Raw genomic sequence first — 21,257 nt, forward strand, 5'->3', positions numbered from 1 at the left:
TTGGAATTGTTTTGGTGTCCACAAAAATGTATTAAAATCTTACATTTACTGTTCAAGCAAGTTCTTGAATACTCCAGAAACAGCCTTCCCTTTCACTCCCTCTTTACTGTTTGATAATCTGTACAGATATAGCCACGCTGTAGATCTGGCAAAAAATACTCTTTGAGGCTTAGCAGGTCCCTCACCTGCATCACTGCTTTGAGATGCTGCTTAGAGTTCCGCCTCAGCCCCACAGAAAATATCCTTTTATTTCCCCCCCGCCCCGTGTTACAGGGAGAATGTCAAAGGGTTTTGTGATAAATAAATGTGGGTGGCAGCCTAGGGCTCTCCTCTTCACTCCCAAGATACAGTCCAAATATGTAGCCAGCTCCCATGCAAAATTAAAAACATATTATTAAAATATTTTTGCAGGCTGCATCTGTTCTCAACACCCACAACCTTGCTCCTGCCTTGATACTACTGCCTACTGATGTGAGTGTTTCAGCTTTAGATAGAAACCATTTTAGGGAGGAAGGCCAGTAAGGTTAATGACAGCTAGCTTTTATTATTCAGGTTGAATATGGCCAAAACTAAGGACCTCTCTTTGAATAATGCCAAGATCTCTTGGCATGTACACTCATATCCAGTTTTAATAAATAAACAAGCTCAGTCTGTGGTAGTAGACAAGTTCATTACTGCAGAAGAGAACTGTCACATCAACTTCAGTGACTCTTCCAAGACCATATAGCACCTTCAGCAAAAATTATTATTTTTGCAATTTCTTACCGATGCTATTTGATGTCTTTGGGAGGGCTGGACAGTCAGTTTTTGTGCTAGGGTAACTCCAACATTAAACAGGTCTGAACTTTTAAATCTGTCCATGATCATACTAAAACTTTGAAATGACAAATTTCTGTTTCTGTAGCTTTACTTCTTAGACATATTCCACTGTTAGTCTAAACATACCAGTCAAATTTTCCAGTTGCCCAGGCAGTTGTACAATTATTAGAAAGTTAATTCCAGAACCACTGTACTGAAATTGTTTTTAAGAGCTATTAACCTATGTAAATGTATGTTGTCAGCTTGGACTCCTTACAGTAGTTGAATATGTAGTATGTATTTTCTAAACCATGTTGACTGAATTTTATAGTCAGCTGTGAACTGGAAAAATGCCAAGCAGTGTTGTTAAAGCGTACAGGACATCACAGTATCATTTTTAAACTTTTCTACAACTTCTGCTATTTACATAATTAAATTTGAACTTTCTTTCATTCTGCTTTTATTATTTACATAATAATTAACACTGATGCTTTCTCAAGTGCACTGGTTTGAGAAAGTGGGAAATAAAAAAACAATGTAAAAGTCTTCAGTCCAATAGTCCCTCTCACTACCAGTTTCTATTAGCGCTGAAATGAAAAAGTTACAGCAATCTGGACAGTTGTAATTAAACATCTTCTTTGATATTCTTTGTCAGGAAAAGTAACAGAGTTTGACCACGAAATGAAATACAACAGGGGGAAAACAGGGTAAAAGCAGATGTCATTGTTCTAACAAAACATCCAAGTTTATGTATGCTTTCCCCTCACACAACTCAGGAATGGAAAAAGCAATGGATTCTTCCCCACATCCTAGATACTTGAGGTTGTCCCTACTTCAAGTGGGAGGCTGGACTTGATCTCGCTACCAACCTAATTATTCTGATTCTAATCCCCTTAGCAATGCACTTCAAAATGGCTAGAAACTGCAGGATAAGAAAGGATTAATATGACTAAAGTACCTTTCTAACAGTAAGAAGTTTATTTGCTTCTCTACTCTACAATTTAATTTCCTTTGCTCACACCCAGATTCTACTGTAGAAATGGGGTGACAGCAGATGTCACACTTATGCATTGTGGCATAGCAACTACAACGGGCAGCCAGCTGGCACCCTGCTTCAAGGGGTCCTTATAAAATGGGGAATGTTAGCCTACGAACCAGTCACAAGCTGGTAGTACTTGCATCATGAAACGTTTCATTGTTGCCTAGCTTAACAAAAACAGTCACCTGACAGAAATACATCTCTCCTTTTTTGTCCTCCTTGCAGCAAGATAAGAAAGAATTCAGTTTATTCCATTACTCTGGATTTGCACAAGGGTAATTCACTCCAGTAACATCAGTTGAGTTATTCTGGCATGAACCCAGTGAAAGCAAAAGCAAAATTTAGTCTCTTGTTTGTTCTTTATAAGGCTCCTGACCCTTAAAGCATCAGACTGTTTGGAAACAATCCCATAGCCTTCAAGTTAGGAAGGCAAAAAAATCTGACTTACATAAAAAATACAAGCATGCCAAGTAAATTTGGTATTGCTTTATATTTTACTGACTTAAAAAGATGCAGAAACATTTGTTTTAAAAGCAAGTTTACAGGGCCTAGCAAGAAAGCACTCGTGGCGGGTGTATTCTACTACTGAATCTGCTGCTTCTCTCCATTACTTTTGGGCAAACTGCCTTTTTTTTTTTCATAAATGGAAACCACAGTTCTTGCCTAACTGCTTCATGGAAGGATTAAGAGTTTTGATAGCTATTATAAAGGGCTGGATTTTATGATAGATAAGAAAACATTTCCTTCTGAGGTTTCTCAAAGCATGGCTGTTACGAGAATAACAATAAAAAGTCATCCTGTGTGTCACAGTAAGCTCAGCACAGGATACATTACATATTTTGCAATCTAAAAGTAGCACAAAGCTTGTTGGTTTTTAAGTAAGGACTTGGAGAAAGAGACAAGTGGACGTCCTTTTGTAAAGGTTTCCCCCCATGCTACCAGTCATTACCTTAAATTCCTTTTCCAGCTTTATTTCTTGAGCAGATCTCTTTATAAATCAAATAGGAAGTGACAGCAATGGCACCAGTGATGGATGGAGTATAAGTGATCCACAATGCCTTCCCGTTTCTCTCTGGGGATTGGGCTGATTGACAAAGTTCAAATTTGCATTTACAGTCATATTCCATTTGTGGGGCTTGAGAACATCAGAGATCAGACATGAAACATAATACCAGATCTTTTTTCTTCCTCTTTTTTACAAAGGAAACAGGGCTAATTTGGTAACTATCATGGTTCTGACTGCAATCACTCATATAACTGCTTACTTGAGCCTATTTAGTCATTTGGACTCAAACTTCCCAAGTCTGACAGTGTACAGAAACTGTCTCTGGAATGCAGACATCTTCTCAGATGCGGATCCCCTGCTTTGCTGCCCCTGCTAGAAGTGAAACTGCAGAGATCAGCGACTTCAAGCAGAACACTACCAGTTTCCTTCATCTTCTCAGCTGTTTTGTGCAATTCTTTGTAGAGATACATCTGATGGTTATTTTGGCTAAAACAAATTTCCTACAGAAACAGTAGAAATCCACTATTAGCAGAATCCAGTCTTTAGAAAAGAAATTAAAAAAATTGGTCTTTCAAAAAAGTACAAGAAATATTTAGATTGAGAAAAACAGCACACCTGAACATCCCAGAGACATTGGAGAAAATACAATCTTCTAATTTCATTTAACTCACCACTGTAAAGTTCTCCTCTTCAAACAGACATTGACAAAGCATCCTGGCTGTCTGCTGCTTCACGTTTCAGAGAGATGCAGAATAGTCCTGGTACAGCAGATGATAGTTGCCACATACCCTGCAACATTTGATAACGTACCAACTTCAGGAATCAAACAGCATCAATAAGCTTTATGCAGAGAGATTTCCCCATACCGTGACAGTGATGACATCTCTATTTGTAAACATAAAGGTAAGAAGTCCTAATAAAATATTACTCAGTAAACATCAATGCTGCAGTTGGTCTCTAGTAAGCCAGGTTCTTGTTTTACTAAAGGGTTCTGAGGTACCAATTGAAAAAAACATCAAGCAAATGGTTTTAAGAGTGGCTCATTTATCCTATTAAATTTCGCTGACTAAAAGTCTCCAGCACTGTGTGGCACATGATTACTCTGTGTTATACATGGCAGCTACACCAGTTACCAGAACAAGGCTGTGGGAGACACTGAATTAGCTATTGTGCGCCGACAGTTGTGTGTGTGTACTAAAACCTTATCCAACAGAATCATTAAGTTCTGTGCTAACAGAGCTAGTCAAGAACTTGAACTGTCAAAAGAAACAGAGCAGTTGTTAAACATTGCTCTGCAACTATGCAGTGATTTTAGTGGTAATGACTTTCGTTGCCTGTTATAATTTAATCAGAAAATGCAAAAGAAGCAAGAAGATAATGGTCCAGATTAATAGCTATTCAAGATGCCTTGATTTAAATACTTGTAATTTTTTAAGAAGTTCTTCAGCACTGCTAATGACTGCAGTTATTAGGATCATCTTAGTTTTTCAGTTGGAATGCAGTATCTTCTAGCCTAATAGTCACTCACAAGAAGCTCACACACTTGCTTGGTAAGGACTGCAGCATTCTTCCCTTATCGCATATCATCAATACTATTCAAGCCTCTAAAGCTACTACATATTAGTGATTTAACGTATAGTGATACATTGAAGGTAACGAAACCAACAAGTTATTGTGTTTCTTCCTTTACAGTTATTTACATGAAGTACATGTAGACTCTTACAATAGTAAGCTTTACACAAATATGCTTTTTTATTACTGAAATTCGAAATATTTTTGAGAGGAAAGTCTTAATTAGTTTTGTTACATTTTTCTTTTCAAAATCTCAGCATATCACAAGAGAGCCTCCTTCATGTAGGCAAAATTAGAAGTAAACAGGTGAAACCACTGATGTAAGATCATAACTGTATTAGAAGAGGACCAGATACTTCATGAGATCAGCTGTTTCCCTCAGATTTTCACCTCTACGTGATGCAGTTAAGGTCAGAGTGGATGACTTACAGTCCTGAAAAGTCGTATAGGGACACACGCTATTATGAAAAACGTCTTCACCGAAAGAGTAGTCAGGCATTGGAACAGGCTGCCCAGGGAAGTGGTTGAGTCCCCATCCCTGGAGGTATTTAAAAGACAGGTAGATGTGGTGCTCGAGGACATGGTTTAGTGCTGGACTTGGCAGTGACAGGTTAACGGTTGGACTCACTGATCTTAAGGGTCTTTTCCAACCTTAACGATTCTATGATTCTATGAAGGCACAGGCAACCAACAGAAACACAACTAGGTATTAAAATCCTGCAATAGCTGTAAACGTCCAAAGAACTTGGACAGAAGTGATTAAACACAGGACACATGCAGAGGCCACACCTCACCCAGATCAGCTTGGGCCAGCTCAACTCTCACACAGCAGCCAAATAGCCGATTTTAAGGAAAGATGTACACTCGCTCCTAAAAAAGCTAGTCTTGCCACAAATCTTTAGTTCTGAATAAACAGAGAAGTTACTTAAGAGTTTGAACTAGCATTTGTATAGGCCCACAAAAATTTCTACGAAAACTGGTATCTGAGAATAGTAACAAGACTTAAAACCTGTGTTTTAAAGAAGGATGATCGTTCTCAGAAATAACTCAGCTAAGAGCTAAAATAGACCATTTCCCATGGTAGTGACTGGTGAAATCGTGCTAGAAGTGTTCTGCCCTATCTTAGTCCATAACCAGAATGAACTAAGAGAAATGCTTACAATACACCCGTATACTTTATGGAGAAATTAGGGACTGAGACATCTAAAAGATAATGATGCCACAGTCGAGGTAATACTGATATTATTAAAGGCCATGTAGCCTCACATAATTTTTGTATAATCTAGTAAGGCTATAAATCACCTTATCTCTCAACCTTCTCTCCACTTGGCTACATTTCGGTAGGGAATTTTTGTTCTCTATCCCCCCAACCAAACAAATGAAACATTTCTTGTTGGAGACATCAGAATTATGAATTAATATCTTTGTGTAATTTCAAGAAACTGGAAGACTCCCAAAGTACCACAACAGAAACCACCCCAGAATTAGCTGCAACTATAACCAAGTTGGAGGCTCAAAGTAGAATGCCGATCCACTTACAAGTCTGGAGAAACTGATGCTGGCTCCTTACAAAAAGGATAAATAAAATGAAGTTTTTTAAAAAAATGATACATAAGCAGGAAAGAACAGCATAGAGCACATCAGAATTAAGTGTGCTTCTAAGCAACACCAACAACTTTCTCCACACAGACACACCCCCCGCACACACCCCCTCCCAGAAGCTCTACATAGACAAAGGACAACATAAGCTTGAGGAAAACTTCTGATCTAGATGATTGTATGCACAGCTTTAAAAGTTAATAGATATGGTTTTATACCTTTGAGAAGAGGAAAGACAGATGGAAGATTTAAACATTTTTGCAAAATGCTAGCAGTAAATGGCTTTATTTTTCCCAATTGTGTTTAAATTATCTATCGTTTTCTCTCCCTCGCCAATTCTTAGAGATTTTAAATACAGGGTCAAGTTAGTAGCTTCTAACTGCAACTTCCAGTTAATGCCACTTCCTTTATAAATTGTTTTGGATAATGTTTCATGCACTGATACTTTATAGAATAAGAGCTGTGCTTTCCAACTTTCAAGGCTTCAGTTTACATGAGAAATGAGCAAAATCCTATTGTTCTGGGTGTTCAAGTCCATTACAGTACAGGAAGATCCGAACATCCAAATGAAGAGATAATGTGCATTTAGCATAATAGCTAAATGAAACCAGAAGTAACCCCACACTCAATGCCGACTCTCCAAATATGGCTATTTGCCTGTGTGTTCTTTAAATCAAAGTTCTATTCACAAACTGGAGGGGAAAATTTTTTTCTCCACAGAACTTAAACCCATGTAAGAAAGTTCTAATGTTTTAAACCTTTGCGCTGTATTAATCCTAAAAATAAATAGCACATACTGTAACAGCTTGCAGTCTTATGACAGGAGACAGAACTCACCAGGAGATTCAAAGCAGAGTCATTTCAAATACTTCTGTTTTGTTCCAAACCAACACTTTTTCTTCTCAAGGGATTGTTTGGGTTGTGATGCTTCAGACTTCAAAATGAGTGTCATCCCTGCCAGTGTCACAACACAGTATCTTCGAATTGCAGCCTTCTGCCATTCACAGGGGGATCAAACCGGTGCTAGTTTTTCTGCCTGACCTTCACGCACAGGCTTCTGATTTTCCCAAGGGCTTGAAGAAAAATCAGGCCTTTTGTTTTTACCTTGGGGGGTAGAAAAGAGCACCTTCTCATTCCAGCTAACCTTACTTGGGGCAAGACAGTGAAATTTTACCTTCCTATACAATGTATGCTGTTAATGATTATATAGGGATGTACAATCGTTATTACACCAAATATCAGAAGACCTTGACTACTAATACCATCTGAGAAAGCAGTTTCCTTTAAGATTGGTACTGTATCTAGTGTTTTGTGAGTCAGAGGGGTTTTTTTAACCTCTTACCAAGCAGACCTCAACACTTAAGATAACTTCTACCCATGGATCTGTGATCCTCTCCTTCCCACCTGTGTAATAACTACTCAAGGATCCTAACATAAGTGATGCTTTTGCATCTGCACTGTATCAAAAAGCAGAGACAGCTTTGCTGGCATCTTATGGAAACAGATGATTCTTCTGCCTAAACTTCACTTCCATTAATACTGTCTGCTTCCTCATACTCATCTGCAGTTCAGATTGGAGAAGGAACTTTCTACTGTCTTTGAACTGCTGTGCACCAATGCAATACCAATGGTTTATTCTCAGGTAGCTTATTTTACTGGTAACTTCAGCAACACTTCGTGCACCTTACACCTACACAAGACCTCTTTGACCCTTCAACATTCTCTTCATGTCCATATGCCTTTTGTGAAACAACTAGCAGAGTGAAGCTGACATAAACAAGCACTTGCATTGAGACACCAGCAGACTGGGTTAGTCTATAATTTGTATTCTTGCACTGTTACTCCAGGATGATTGCATAGCTATTTGCAATGCCATAAAAAGGTACAAGAGACCAAGCCCTGCCCTTCTTGGTCAGTCACGACCCTGTAATTTGTGGTAGAAACAATCCTAGTATAGTAGGAGGGGTGTGATGGCACCATGCTTAGGTGTTTCATGTGTGCCAACAAAATGGAGCGAATGAAAATGTTAACCTACAGTGGGAACGAGAAGGGTTGCTGGCAGAGCTCAGCTCTGGCAAATCCTCCAGCTCATTAATCATGTGCTCTCAACTCTGCAGTAAAGACATGTTTTCTCCCCAGTTATTCTGCATTTAAATATGGCCTTGTCTATGTCCTGCTATGTAACACAGTACCTGGGACTGTTCAAAATGACAAAGGCTTAACTACTTCAAGGGAAGTGTAGTTCTAAGGCATTTTATACAGCAAAACCATTAACACGATTGCTAGAAATACTTAGAGAGCTTGAAAGATAAATACAAAGACTTTCTTAAAGAACAGTTTTCATAACTAATTCAGGATGCTTTTTAAAGTAATAGAAATAAGTAATGAAGTAAATAAGACAAGTAATGAAGCAACAGAATTAAGGAATGAAGAGCAATTTAAGTGTACCTAGGGACTATTTCTGTTCCAAATAAAAAATTAATGACCTTCCAATCATACACCCTTTTATTCACCCATGATTATAACTTTTTATTTTCTTCTTTCTTTTCTATCATATTTCTTCAATCTTTAGAAAATGAGTTGAAGATGTTGGCAGCTAAAAGTAAGTACAGACTGCATAGAAGATCCACACAAAGCCATCAAATATATAGGACAAATAAAGGTAAGTTAATGCAGTTAAACCAAAGCTAAAATCTGTCCAGAATTCTTTCATTTTTAACATTGTTCATCTTTCTGTATTGTGTGACTGCCCTAAACAAATAAAAATAGCATAATTAAGTGTGTGACTCAACAAGGAAAATATAATACTACTAACAAAATACATGGCTATCTTAGCTGAGGAAATTAATCAGGCAGAAAGGCAATTTATGAAGGACGTTAAAAGGCATCAAAAATGTCTGCTGGAACAAGAAATTTGTGAAGAGGTAGAAAAAATTCATAAATTTCATTCTGTGTGTGTACAGAGATCATTAAAGTAGACTTTAGTCAGAAAATTATGAGTTTTGCCCCAGTTATCACTTTTATTAAAAACACCTAAAACATGACCAAGTGTTCAAAGCTGATGATAGTTAGCTTACAGTATTTAGTTTCTAATAAATTCAGCATCTCGGATCTTCTTCCTGTCATGTTATAATCAAGAGTACTGAACTACAAGACAATCTTTCATCTAAAACATCTAAAATTGTTGTGATATATTAAAGGTTTAGCAGGAATACCTTTTTTCTTCTCTAAGTATTTAATCAAACCCTTGCAACAAGTGCTCCTCAAGTATTGCCAAGAATCTTTTGTGCCAGTTATCACCATCTCTCAAAGAAAACTTTTTTTTGAGGTATGAAAAATGAAGTATGAGTAGTAGAATTGTCAGCATTAACACAGGGCAGACTCCAGAAAACAGAATTGGATTTTCCATTCCCCTAACCTTCATGGAAAATGGCTGACAGTCTCACAGAGTCATAAGCGAAGTATTTTTGCTACATTATTCCTTATTATCATAATTAGGTATATAAAATCTGTTAAGAAAAAAACCAATTTCTTGCAGAAGGAAGAGGGTGTCAGTACCATAAAGCACATGGAAGCAATTTCTTTCAGAGCATGGAAGGCAGGAAGGGAGAGAAAGAGAGAGAGAATGAATGAGAATGGTAAAGCTTATTCTAGTGAAAATGTAAACATATTATAAAATAAAGAGTGGGTAATTCTGGTCAATCTAGCAGGGAACAGTGATCCTTTAAGAGGTTAGACTACAGTTCATAAAGTACCAGTGTCAATTTGCATATGTTTATGGCCTAAATCAGATGCTAAACACTATTGAAGTGCTGGAGATCTAAGACAACACCCCAACAGTGGCTGATAACATTCCAAATGATTGAGAACTGTTCTTCTGCTAGGCAGGTGTTCAACTATACTTGAAGTTTACTTATTTCTTCTTTAAAAAAAAAAGAAAAATAAATCCTCACTTTGAACACACCACTCACAATGTTCTCTCTTTGCTTCCTAACAAAGTAAACTTTGTTTCCCCAGGCAGTTGATCTATCAGGCTTTGTAGTCCTTAATTGCATTTTAAACAGACAGACACTCTGTGATGCACTCTGCGTGGTGAAACAGCATACACATCATGAAATGTTCTCGATATATATAAAGAAATGCTGTGCTAATGTAACCCACTGATTAGTACCTCCGCAAACAGCAAGAAGCTGTTCTCTAATGCCAGGGGAAAAGATAGGAAGGGAAGAACTACATGACTGTACAACAGAGAACAAGCAGAAAGCCATTAAGCCTCTTCATAATGCTCCTGAAATAGAAAACTCACTCAAAAAGAAGAGATGTCATGCCTTTTGGATACTGTGAAAACAAAAGGTATTGTGCTTATGCATCTAGGGCTATTTTGTATTCTACCTCCCTATCTTCTACTTAAGGAAGACTGCCTACACAAATGCTGAGATAACAACAATAGGATCATAGCAGAGATAAGAGTATTCAGCATTCAGGCTCAACAGGAAACCAAAGTGTAATATTAAGCAGAAAGTGTAGCCCAGGTTCTGCGCTCAGTGTGTCTGGCTCAACGCGGCAACAGTTTCAGCCCATGTACTCCCAATTCATACCTTCAGAAGAGTACAACTTAATCCACAATTTCAAATTAGAATTTCTGCTAATATGACTTGTGTCTTATGGATCTGCACTCTGTCAGACCAGCAGGGATAGATTAGCGGGGAGGCACAACAAGTAAAAAAAAAAAAATCTGTGTATGAAAAACACCATGGTGAAATAAGTTGTGGCATACAAAAACTGAGTTAATCTGAAATCCCAAAACAACTTCCTTTCCTATAGAAGGATCTTAGAAAGATTAGTCTGTAGAGAATGAGGAGTTCAGCGTTAGCATTTCCAAGGTGGCCTTCTAGGGGGTGCTTCGGAACAAGGGTTAATCTGGCCTCTGTCAATTTGCTCTCACTCTGTTATAATAAAACACCTTGCTATCCACAACAGGAACTGTCCCTCCCTGATAATATAACACAGCTGCAACACATCGGATGATACAAGGAGTTGAATGGTATTCACTACAATCAGTTGAGCTCTTCCCAAAATTCACTGTGATGGGTGACTTCATTCCCTTAAATATGTTCACAACATTTAAGGAGCAATAATTTGAAAACCAACAAAAAATCCAAACAGTCAGAGACTAAAGTTTGTCATGAGCACACCTTGTACACTAATGTATCATTTTAGCTAATACATTGACCCCACTTATCATCTCAATATGAAAAATGTTCATATATATTAATGTTTTCTGTAATGTCAGATTCCCAATAATTGGTGTTACTTCTTAATTTATACCTTATCTAAGGTGCTGCAACTTTTCCTTCTAGCATATTTTAATCTGTATTATTCTGACAGACACAATAACTCTCTTCAAACAGTAGAGCTCAAAGTTCTGCTTTCTAAATACAGGAAGGACTTTTCAAATTCAGTCTAGGACAGTAGGATGCTGTGATGGACACAGTCACCATGAGTCCCAGATGTTTTAAGCAGCTCTGGGGATAGTTTTCCAGTGACTAAACAAAGATACAGTGAGAATCTTCTGTGAAAAATGGAAACTGAAACAGTATCATGAACCCTCAGTAAAGGCCTCACACAGTTCATGACACATGAGCAGCAAAGTCAGTTTAAGCAGCTAGAGCTGGGTCATCTGTTGTGCCCATATGTGGCAATGGACAGAACTTGTCACTTATACCAGAACGACTATTCATAGAGCTGTGCTGTAAGGGAGACCACTGAAAGGATCCAAGTTTAAAAACAAAACAAAACAAAACAAAAAAAAAACACAACAAAAAAACAAACAACAAACAACACCAAACCAAAAACAAAACAAAACAAACCCAAACAAAAAAACCCACCACATCAAACACACAAAGAAAATCACACACACACACACACACTTTACACACATAGTTTTTGCGGTGGTCAACAGTCCAGTATGGAGCAACACTACACAAACAATCCCTGCAACACACGTGAATAGCTGATGAACTGAGGTGAGAGCAAGAACACTAACTCTTAGGGCAGGTCTGCCAACAAAGTCAGTAGCTCATGAAATAATCCTACCCATCTTAGCGAAACTTGATATTATTACACCAAAGGCATAAACTAGCTAATATCATTGTCCTAAGTGATGGGCATTAAATGTTGTCTCACCCTACAGCTCCTCCACTGTAACAGGGACGATAAGTCATTTATTTTAGTTCATAGAAAAGACTCTGGGAACTGGAATGGATTCTGGAGGTATGAGGTCCTGGATCACACAAAGGAGAGAAAGTAAGGTTTTTTTACTGCCTGTTTCCAACAAGCAATAAATAAAAAACCAAACCTTTCCAGCTAGGATCTTCTGATCTTAGCTGCACATGGTTTCCAATACTAAATGGTGGAAACCTGATTTAAGGGAGTAAGGAGTACAGGCACAGCACACAAAGCACCTTGTTTTATAACAAACCTCGTAATCTCTGCTGCCCAAGTCCACTGCCTGACCTGATCAGAAAGTACTAAACTTGCTAGATCATGTTTGGTTTTGTGAAAGACAATATTCTCAGCAGAGAATGGGATAAAAACCACCAGCTCGTCCCCACATTCTGACTAGACCTCTGAAAATGACAGGCTCCATCTTACTGACAAACCAGCCCCTGTGACTTTGGTATTATGGAAAGTTACCAACACTCCAATAATTTCTTAATTCCTAGCTTTAAAATGCCCCAAACTGACCATTTCAATAATTGTGTGGTCTGAGGGGCAAAGGGCATAATGCTTCCCTTTTATTTTGCTTTTACCTCTATTGCTCCAGCTAATAATGTTGTTGAATGTGGTTAGTGACATTGGCACTTTACCTCAGAAAACTATAATTTAAAAATGCACTTGTGTTTTTCATTTTCTTCCCTCCTCTAGGAATGGACTCTGTGGAGAGCAGAACTAAAAACTGCTTTAATTTTGTTACTCAGAAAGGTTTAGGGCCAAAGTGACAAAAAGGAGAGCTTACAGCACTCAAGCAAAGCAATTAATTTCTCTGTAAGTTTGGGTTTGGTCCTGTCCTCCGCTCCCTTCAGGTAGGGCTAATTTCCATCCCTTCTTTACTGTACTGTACATACCTGTTATAGTACTTTGCTATCAAAACATGAACAGGGGAAGACTGAAAACATCTGCATTATCACAAAAGCTATCTCTTCAAAGAGATACAGGGAAGAGAAGAGGGCACCATGAATCTTAATAATAGCACAGAAATAACTCTTCTTGGAATCCTGAAGTACAGGCCTTCAGCAGAGATGACGGGGAAGTCTGAAGTCTTTCTTTCACATATTAAGAACATTAAGAGTTTCAAATGTTTTGTTTCAGCTACTGCAGAACACAAGAAAAGGTGGGAGCCAGAGAGAAATTCTCCCACCCAGACTTAAGCTGTCAGAATGGAAATGAAGAGAAGAAATCAAAGAAAAAAGAATCTGTGATAACATCATATGACTCACAAGCTCTAACAAACTGCCTTCAGAAGTACTCTTGGGCAGGGTAAAGACTCCCTTTTCTTTTTCTTTTCCATTTACACATCCCAAGATTTGCTGCGAAAGGAAACATCGGTATTTTCCTCCAAATCTTTAGGGAGAAACAGCTTCATGTTTTTGCAGCTGCATTTGCCAGAATGCTGTTCCCACCAGTCCCTTGGTTCTTCCCTCAAATGTCCCACAGTTCAGATTCCTTTAAGGAAAACTGTTGAATCCTCATATTAGTCCCCAGAACACAGAGACATAACGCCTGTCTGAAAAGACTTCAAACGATTTGCCCATCTTGCAGTTGATATGGCTCCCGCTATACAACACTGCCAAAGAGAAACCAACACAGCACAGTGACCAAGTAAAAAACATGAACTTTTTCTGTTTCTTTTTCTGTTTCAGGATCCAGAGGCTGTCAAAGGTATACGCAATCTGTTCAAAGCAGCAGACGGGTACACGTGCTCTGAATTTAGAAGTTGCTCACATGGATCTATGCTGGGGGCTTTTAGAAGTTCCTTCACAAAGCTGAGAGCATCAGAGCAAGGCTTAACACCTACAAAGAGAACATTTTCCTTTGTTCTCCTTGGCAACATTAAGCATGTTTATCCTGTCAATGCTCACAGAACAGCCTTGCAGTATTCACCCCACAATAAGATTGTACTTCATTAAAGAGAGCAGTAAGACAAAACAGCCTTCTAGGCCAGTTATCTCGATCGTGCCTTTTGCCTGACTCTGCCTGCAGAAGCGGTCAATCTAGTAAAAGGTTAAGAATATGAATACAGATGGGCTAAATTTAAGGGGAAGGGGAAGCAGGAATATTACAAGATGAGAGCAAGTAAGAGACAGGTCTACTTCAATTTTTTCCCTTGTAGCTACTCTAACTGAATTTAAAAAAAATTAAAGGATCATGAAAAAAATACCCACAATACTTACGGAGTGCTACCCCTGCACATTAAGTTGAGGTTCACTCTGATCTATAATGCTTGTCTAACACTTTTACATCTGTAGGTACACTCCAACATCTAAAAAAGACTTGTTTACTGTGCTGACCTACACTCTACAAGCTTGCAAAAAGTCATAGGTATTTTGCAGCAATTAAGACCATACAAAATTCACAGTGCAAAGAACAATAACATTCTTCACTGCAGGTCTGTTCTGTTTGAAACAAAAACCAGTTGGAAGCACTCTGCCTCCAGATTGTGCTGAAGTCCTTTCAAAACTCTCACTGGCTAACATTTGCCCTAGAGGTAACAATTTAAAAATCAAAATAGCCTTGGTTGCCTCTGCAGCATTGAATGGCACATAAATGCAGTTCAGTAGCACAGCACACGCGACATGTTTGCAACTTCAAACCAGGTGTCAGACAGGAATACCACTCTTACTGGCAGAGAACCTCTCTCTCGCTCTAAGATCCCTTCCACAGGTACTGCAACTGAAATAGTGCACTCTGTATTTATAGCCCCACAAAGCACTCCAGAATGTTTAGTCATCAGTGTGTGACGATGGACACACCCCTCCTTCAAGGGCTAAAAATAGGAGACTGTTAAGGACTCCTGAACCAGATTTGGTGAGTGAGGTACTACTGCTCACCATCAGCAGAGACATTTTATTAGCTCAAGGTTTCCCTGCAGTTATTTACCCAGTGATATCTGAGTCCTCCTTAACTACTTGCCTTGAGCATAGCTAATGATTACATGATTAATCTGTATAACCCTTGGCTCTAAACAACTCTTGTCAACTCTTGTTGACAAGAGCAGTTGACAAAACTGCTTTCCTAGCCCCTCCAACACACAGCAAGTCATGCAAAACAAATTGTTAGAAGGCAGTGGCAAGGTCATCTGAGCCCTCTGTATCACTTAATTCTAAGTATATATATTCATCCAGCCAGAACAGCAGATAATGTCTTTGTTTTCTTCAAAAAGAAAGTGAAACTTGACCCTTGCTTCAAATAAATGGCAGCAAGTTACACACCTGGTAAAATGTTCTAAAATTAAACTTCAAATGGTAATGAATCTTGAGTTTTACATGGAATCATTTACCAAGCCAGGTTTTAGCAGAATCAAAGGGCTTAAAAAAAAAAAAAAAAAAAAAAAATCAAATTGCCATAAACCAAAAAGCCTACCTGGTGAAACCCCCCAGCCCCTGTTTTTAAGCTTTTTCATAAAACTCAGGTGGAACTTCTCAGCTTGTTGACAGCACAGATGCATTAATCTGTGCTTTCCACTGTTCTTTGAAAGGGTACACCAAGATGAGTTTTCCAAAAAAATCACAGCTGGTGCATTTGCAAATGAACAGCCAAAACACATATGAAGAGAATGATTCCATTTAATCCTCTGCATATCTATTTCCTTTGTTAGTGGAAAACACAGAACACAGATCTCTGCTTTTGTAAAAATTTATGCACCATGCCCAAAACTCCTGGTGGTATTGAAAGTTCCACTGCTTAGCTGCAATTAACTGTGATTTCAACTGCCCAAAATCACCTTGAGAAAAGTGCCCTGCATCCTGTTACGATTGCCTCTCCTTCTTCTGTTTATGTGCCAATGGCTAAAGAGCATTCGAGAGCAGCATGAGGAGAAGCAAGAAAGAAAAACCCCAAACAAACTACAAAAAAGAAAACACAGACAGACTCATTAGCTATTTCCCTGGAATATTCACATTTTTCTTTTCCTTGTCATGCTCTAGAAAAATACGAAAGTAGAACTAAAGAAAGAAGCATGTAATTTGCAGCAGTAGTATTAGAGAAAAAAATACTTATTTCTAAGTATCTCTATTTACCAAACCACTACTTCCACACAGTGGTACTGTAGAACAGTTTGAAAACAAGGACAGTGGAATGAAAAAGTAGATAATTTAACTAGAGATTGTCCTAAAGCATCTCAATTATTTTCCTAGGCACTGCTTTCTCTAGAGTGTCTTTGCAGAAACCACCAAGATAGAGCTGTGTTTAACTTCTGTTGTACAAGAATAAGTAGGATAGGGTGATAGAACACTAGAAAGGTACATAATTAGTATCCTAAATAAATTTTCTGACAAGTCAGAAATGGAAAGAGAAACAGACTAAGAATATAAATGGGCAAAACCTCTTCCATTCTGGGGATTAGTTCTGATTTCATTCCTTAATGGCCAAACTGCTTAACTCTACCAATTTGTAATTTTACTGCTGACCAATGAAGTTGACATCACTTACAAGGAAGGCTTGAGAATGCACTTTCAGGCATTTATTTTCATAAACAATCTAGCTGGAAGGTGGTTGCGCTGAATTTGCAACTGTGCACAAAGGTCTAGACAATATATATTTAATTTTGAATGCTTTTCTAGCATATACATACCTAAATGCATTTTATAAAAAGCGATTCTTTCATTTTTTAACCAAATGTTTTCCTGCTACTTAATTTTGATCTACGCATTTGAATTTTAGATGCTGCCTGATAAAAAATAGTTTTTATTCAGCAAAGAACTCTCTCAGAAAGGTTTTTCTGGACATTGCTCCACTCAGAACAGTGTCAAAAGGCCACAGACTTAAAGAATCTTTTCCCACAAGGTGTGTCCCTTCCCGGGCTGTCATCCGACAGACGCACGAGAAACACCCACTGACCACAGAAGAGAATAGCTTAAGGGACAAAGGTGACAGCTGTACAAACATATTTTCAATGCCAGGTTTATCTAGGACAGTGAAATGCTTGGTTCTTAACCTTCTGAAGCTATCGTATATAAAGTCTCCCCCTCTGTTTCCAAGACAAATCAAAGGCAGAGAGCTCCAATATCTGACTTCACAGAAAAGCCAAACATCTTGTAAAATGAAGAAGTCAGATTTTGCCTGTGGCAAATTTTACAAAACCTCTTGACACTGCTTAAAAGGCTGGTTTGGTTTTGTTTTCTGTGTTTCTACCTCTTGGCTCTTGCTTGCAAATACTTGGGCAGATCTCAGTTTTAGCATTCAAATTACAAAGTATCCATGGTGTGTTTGACACAGCTCCAGGACAGCGATGTCACACAGCTTCCCTGTGCCACAGAATGGCACAGTCACCAGGACTGCCAGGACACAGTCTGCAACTTCTCTCCAACAGTGATTCAGAGCATAAAGAAAGATGCAAAGATGTAACCTAGAAGTGTGAAGCTTTTTGGTGTACAAGGGAAAATAAACTAACTCACTAAATAAATGAAAACAGAAGGAATTAATTTAGTGCAGAAACAGGGACTCCTTTCAGTGCCTGGCTCATCAATAATAAAGAAATAGCTGATGAGATAGAAGCAGGTAAGGCCAAAAAAGACCCTGACTTGTTGCTTGGATACATATTCATCAGTGATGTGTGTTAACATTTGGCCTACATCAAGATTAATTTGGAACCCAATTGCTTAAAGGGGTCTGCAAGTAATAGAAGGGATTTTTCAGCCATCTGAACACGAACCAACCTTGTCCTTTATTTCTTTTACCTTAAAGACCTTCAGATTGTGAACTAGACTACAGGAATCAACAGAACTGGAGCAAAAAATTCTGCTGCCTTCCACTAAAACAAGTCCAGGACAATTCATGAGCATGCAGTCAGTTTTACAAACTGAGGTTGATGCAAATAACAGGAACATACTTACAGCACAGGACCGTGACTTTATGGTTCTAATCTAGTGCTTTCCTGACATTGTTTTAAGCAATGCAATTCATTTCATATAATACTTTAAGAAAACCAAGTGGATTTGAACAGAAAACAAGGTACACAGGAGAGCTGGTCAGGAATTCCTTGATGAAATACTCAATAAGACTTCTAACCTGATGTGGGAAAAACCTCTCCTATCTGGATGATAGCACTGGTGCCACTTTGCTGGGCACTAGTGAGAGTCACTGCAGCACACCCTGAGGTGTCAAAAACTGCTTGAATCAGCCGGCAGCAGTGACAGAAAAAGCCACATTTTACTGTGTGGTGAAAAGGAAGCAGGGGCATAAAGGAGAAGTCTCACAGAGACCTAAGAAGTTTGGATCACGGAGATGCTGGGGCTCTGGCAGTTCTCTTCAGGTCCAAGGACACATCCTCCGTCTCCATGGCCAGACCATTCTAGACAAAGCAAGCAGCTGAGCAGGCAGTGGGAAAAGAAATGCTGCAGGTATAAAACTGCTTTCAGGTGCCCCAGCAACTTCTGCCCAGACAGCACGAGCATTAGCTTACACGTTTTGTTCCTCAACCCAGATAAGATCTCTGAATACTCCTCATTTAAGTACATGCTCCATTTAATCTATAGTGACTATTTCTCAGGGGAGAGGAAGCTTTAAGACTTGCAAGGCTTAACATTTGGCTAATCTTCTGGATTTCTCAGCTGAAGGTACCAACAAAATGTAAATACCAACTTACCTGATACTAACAGGTGTTTTCCTGTAATTGTCACATTGCTTGCATTGTGTCTGAGTCACAGTATGGAAATCCCTTACCAGAAGAATCAGTCCATCAATAGGAGTATCCACATGAAACCAGGAACATAAAAAAAAAAAAAAGAAAACCAAGAATTACACCTGAGTCAGCATCATCACACTGAATCACTGTCAGACAAACAAGGAAGTTTGAAAACTCTGTATGACAGGTATTTTCATTGGGAATTTCCTCTTTCATATAACTTGAGATATTTTAAATCATTTTGCGTTGCAGAAACTGATTAAACACTGATGGAAAATTAAGTATTCTTCAAAGTTAGGTATTCTATTAATAGTAGTAAATGACAATGTCCTCTAAATCCAGTCTCTTGACTGTTGACATATATAGTGATAGAAACACTTTAATACTTATTTGATACATAACAATGCATTTATGAACATATATGGCTAGGACAGTTTGCCCAGTATGCATATTATCACATTACTTGCTTGTTCAGATTAAAGCACTCTCAGGTTTTTGCAAAGTAAGAAAAACTTTCTTTCCTCCTAACGAAAAAACTTAAATGCAGATAATATAAATTTAACTGCTGAAGGTATATTGACTTGCACCTTAAAAGGTGTCCAATACACATGGAGTAAGATGTGGGTGTCTGTTTCACTACTGGTGTGGAGGACAGCATGTGGCCTATTTAGCAGACAAAATAGTATTGCACAGGTACTGAAACCGGAGACAGAATGATCCGCCTTGGGGAAACCGCAAGAAAGAAAAATCAGGACAGTAACACTGCACAGTTAGCCATGATATACTTTGGCCATATAACTTGCTGTATAGTTTATACTATTCTTTACTATGAAAGCATCAGAGGATTCTAATCCTAATTGCCATAATTAAGGCTGAATTTATCAGTCTTTGCTTTAGATGATCCCCGTGCTTATCCTCTACAGGTTAGACCAGCTAAAGCACAGCCTAAACTCAGGGATTTTCTTCACTCTTCAACTCAACAGGTCATCTGCTTGGCTCAGCCCTTGACCCCCCTATAGCCATCACGGTTTTTAAAGTTACTCTGCATCACTGAAATCGAAGGATGGAACTGTCACTAACAGCACAAACTCCTCTGTCACCTTCAGCTACTTAAATCTACAGCTTGGTCTACGGTAACCCACTGCACAGCACTGTACAGGGCTCTAGTTCTACACATCAGGAAACCTCCATTTGGTCATGACATTTTGCTACCAGGTTTTAATGGCAATAATTAAAAGTAATTTTCAATGCTACTGAGTTAGTTTCATTAAGTATTCCTAATCAAACACATTAATCCCTTTTGAAAAAGTGCGTCCATGCACAGAAGACACTATAAAGCTTTCATGGCAATTTGGACAGACAGGATAAAGAAAATATAGTTATTAATTTTAATCTGATTAAAGTTCATAAAACATTCCCACCAACCCTAAACACTCAAGGGAAGGAATATTCAATTTCCCTACTGACTTCTGCTTCAATAGGATACAGAAACCAGATTAAAACATTGGTTTCCACTGGCATAATCAAACATTTCTGGCAGACTCTGTAGCAAGTAAAGGACTATAAAAAGAATATTTTAGTGTTCTTTGAACATATTTGTGTAACATTAAATAAATTTTGCCTAGGAAATACAGGAGAAAAAGCTTTTGTTATTCCAAGCCTTTGTCCTTTAAACAGAAGTATGAGAAATAATCACCATTCACACACAATTTATTCTTGAAGAATCCTAGAGCTAGTACTTTCAGTACTCAGGAGCCTAAAGTAAGCAAACGGAGAGATCATAGGTAATGTAAAGTAAAAAGGCAGCGCCTAGTTCCTTTTTAAAGCCTTCCTATGTAAAAGACCCAACAATCTGTATCAGTAGTGTCCAGGCCTGTGATGTTACTGCAAGATATTCTGGGTTTCATAATTCTTCCCCTGAAAGAAACTATTTCCTTGCCTGGAGGAAAACATTTCATATCGCCAGCCAGCGAAATCCATTAAAGAAGGGCCATAAAGACAGTCTCAGATCATTCTAGCTTGAACTGGATTTTCTCTGCCCTAGTCTGTAGATTTATGCCAAATCTCTCCCTACATCCTTATCAAGACATTGGTATCAACTTTACTCCTCACTTACCTTCCTCACCCATTATGGTCACTCACCTGTTCCCTTACCAAAGGGCATCCTTCCCATTTTATTTATGTGAGCCTCTCCTAAATAAATTTACATCTCAGATTGAAGAAGCTATAATATTAACATGCCTGCTCCATGCCTTTCATTATCTTGGCCACTCAGCCATACATTCTACTCTTTCCTCCCCCTTACAGTTATCATCTCTTTTCAAACCATGAATTTTCTG

General features: G+C 38.4%; 1 long non-coding RNA gene across 1 annotated transcript in view; it reads right to left on the bottom strand.

The window, feature by feature from the left end:
* Positions 1-3,283: 3,283 nt before the first annotated feature.
* The window catches only part of LOC148050149 (uncharacterized), a 34,321-nt gene continuing 16,347 nt past the window's right edge, over positions 3,284-21,257 (bottom strand). The window contains exons 2-4 of the long non-coding RNA XR_015701227.1: positions 18,880-18,951; positions 3,515-3,632; positions 3,284-3,343 (exon numbers count right to left, since the gene is read on the bottom strand). This is a non-coding gene — a long non-coding RNA (uncharacterized LOC148050149). The remainder of the gene's footprint in view (positions 3,344-3,514; positions 3,633-18,879; positions 18,952-21,257) is intronic.

This window comes from Nipponia nippon, unplaced genomic scaffold (assembly GCF_047370975.1).
Source record: "Nipponia nippon isolate SJK-2023a ecotype South Korea unplaced genomic scaffold, ASM4737097v1 scaffold_9, whole genome shotgun sequence".
In the NCBI taxonomy this organism is placed as follows: domain Eukaryota; kingdom Metazoa; phylum Chordata; class Aves; order Pelecaniformes; family Threskiornithidae; genus Nipponia; species Nipponia nippon.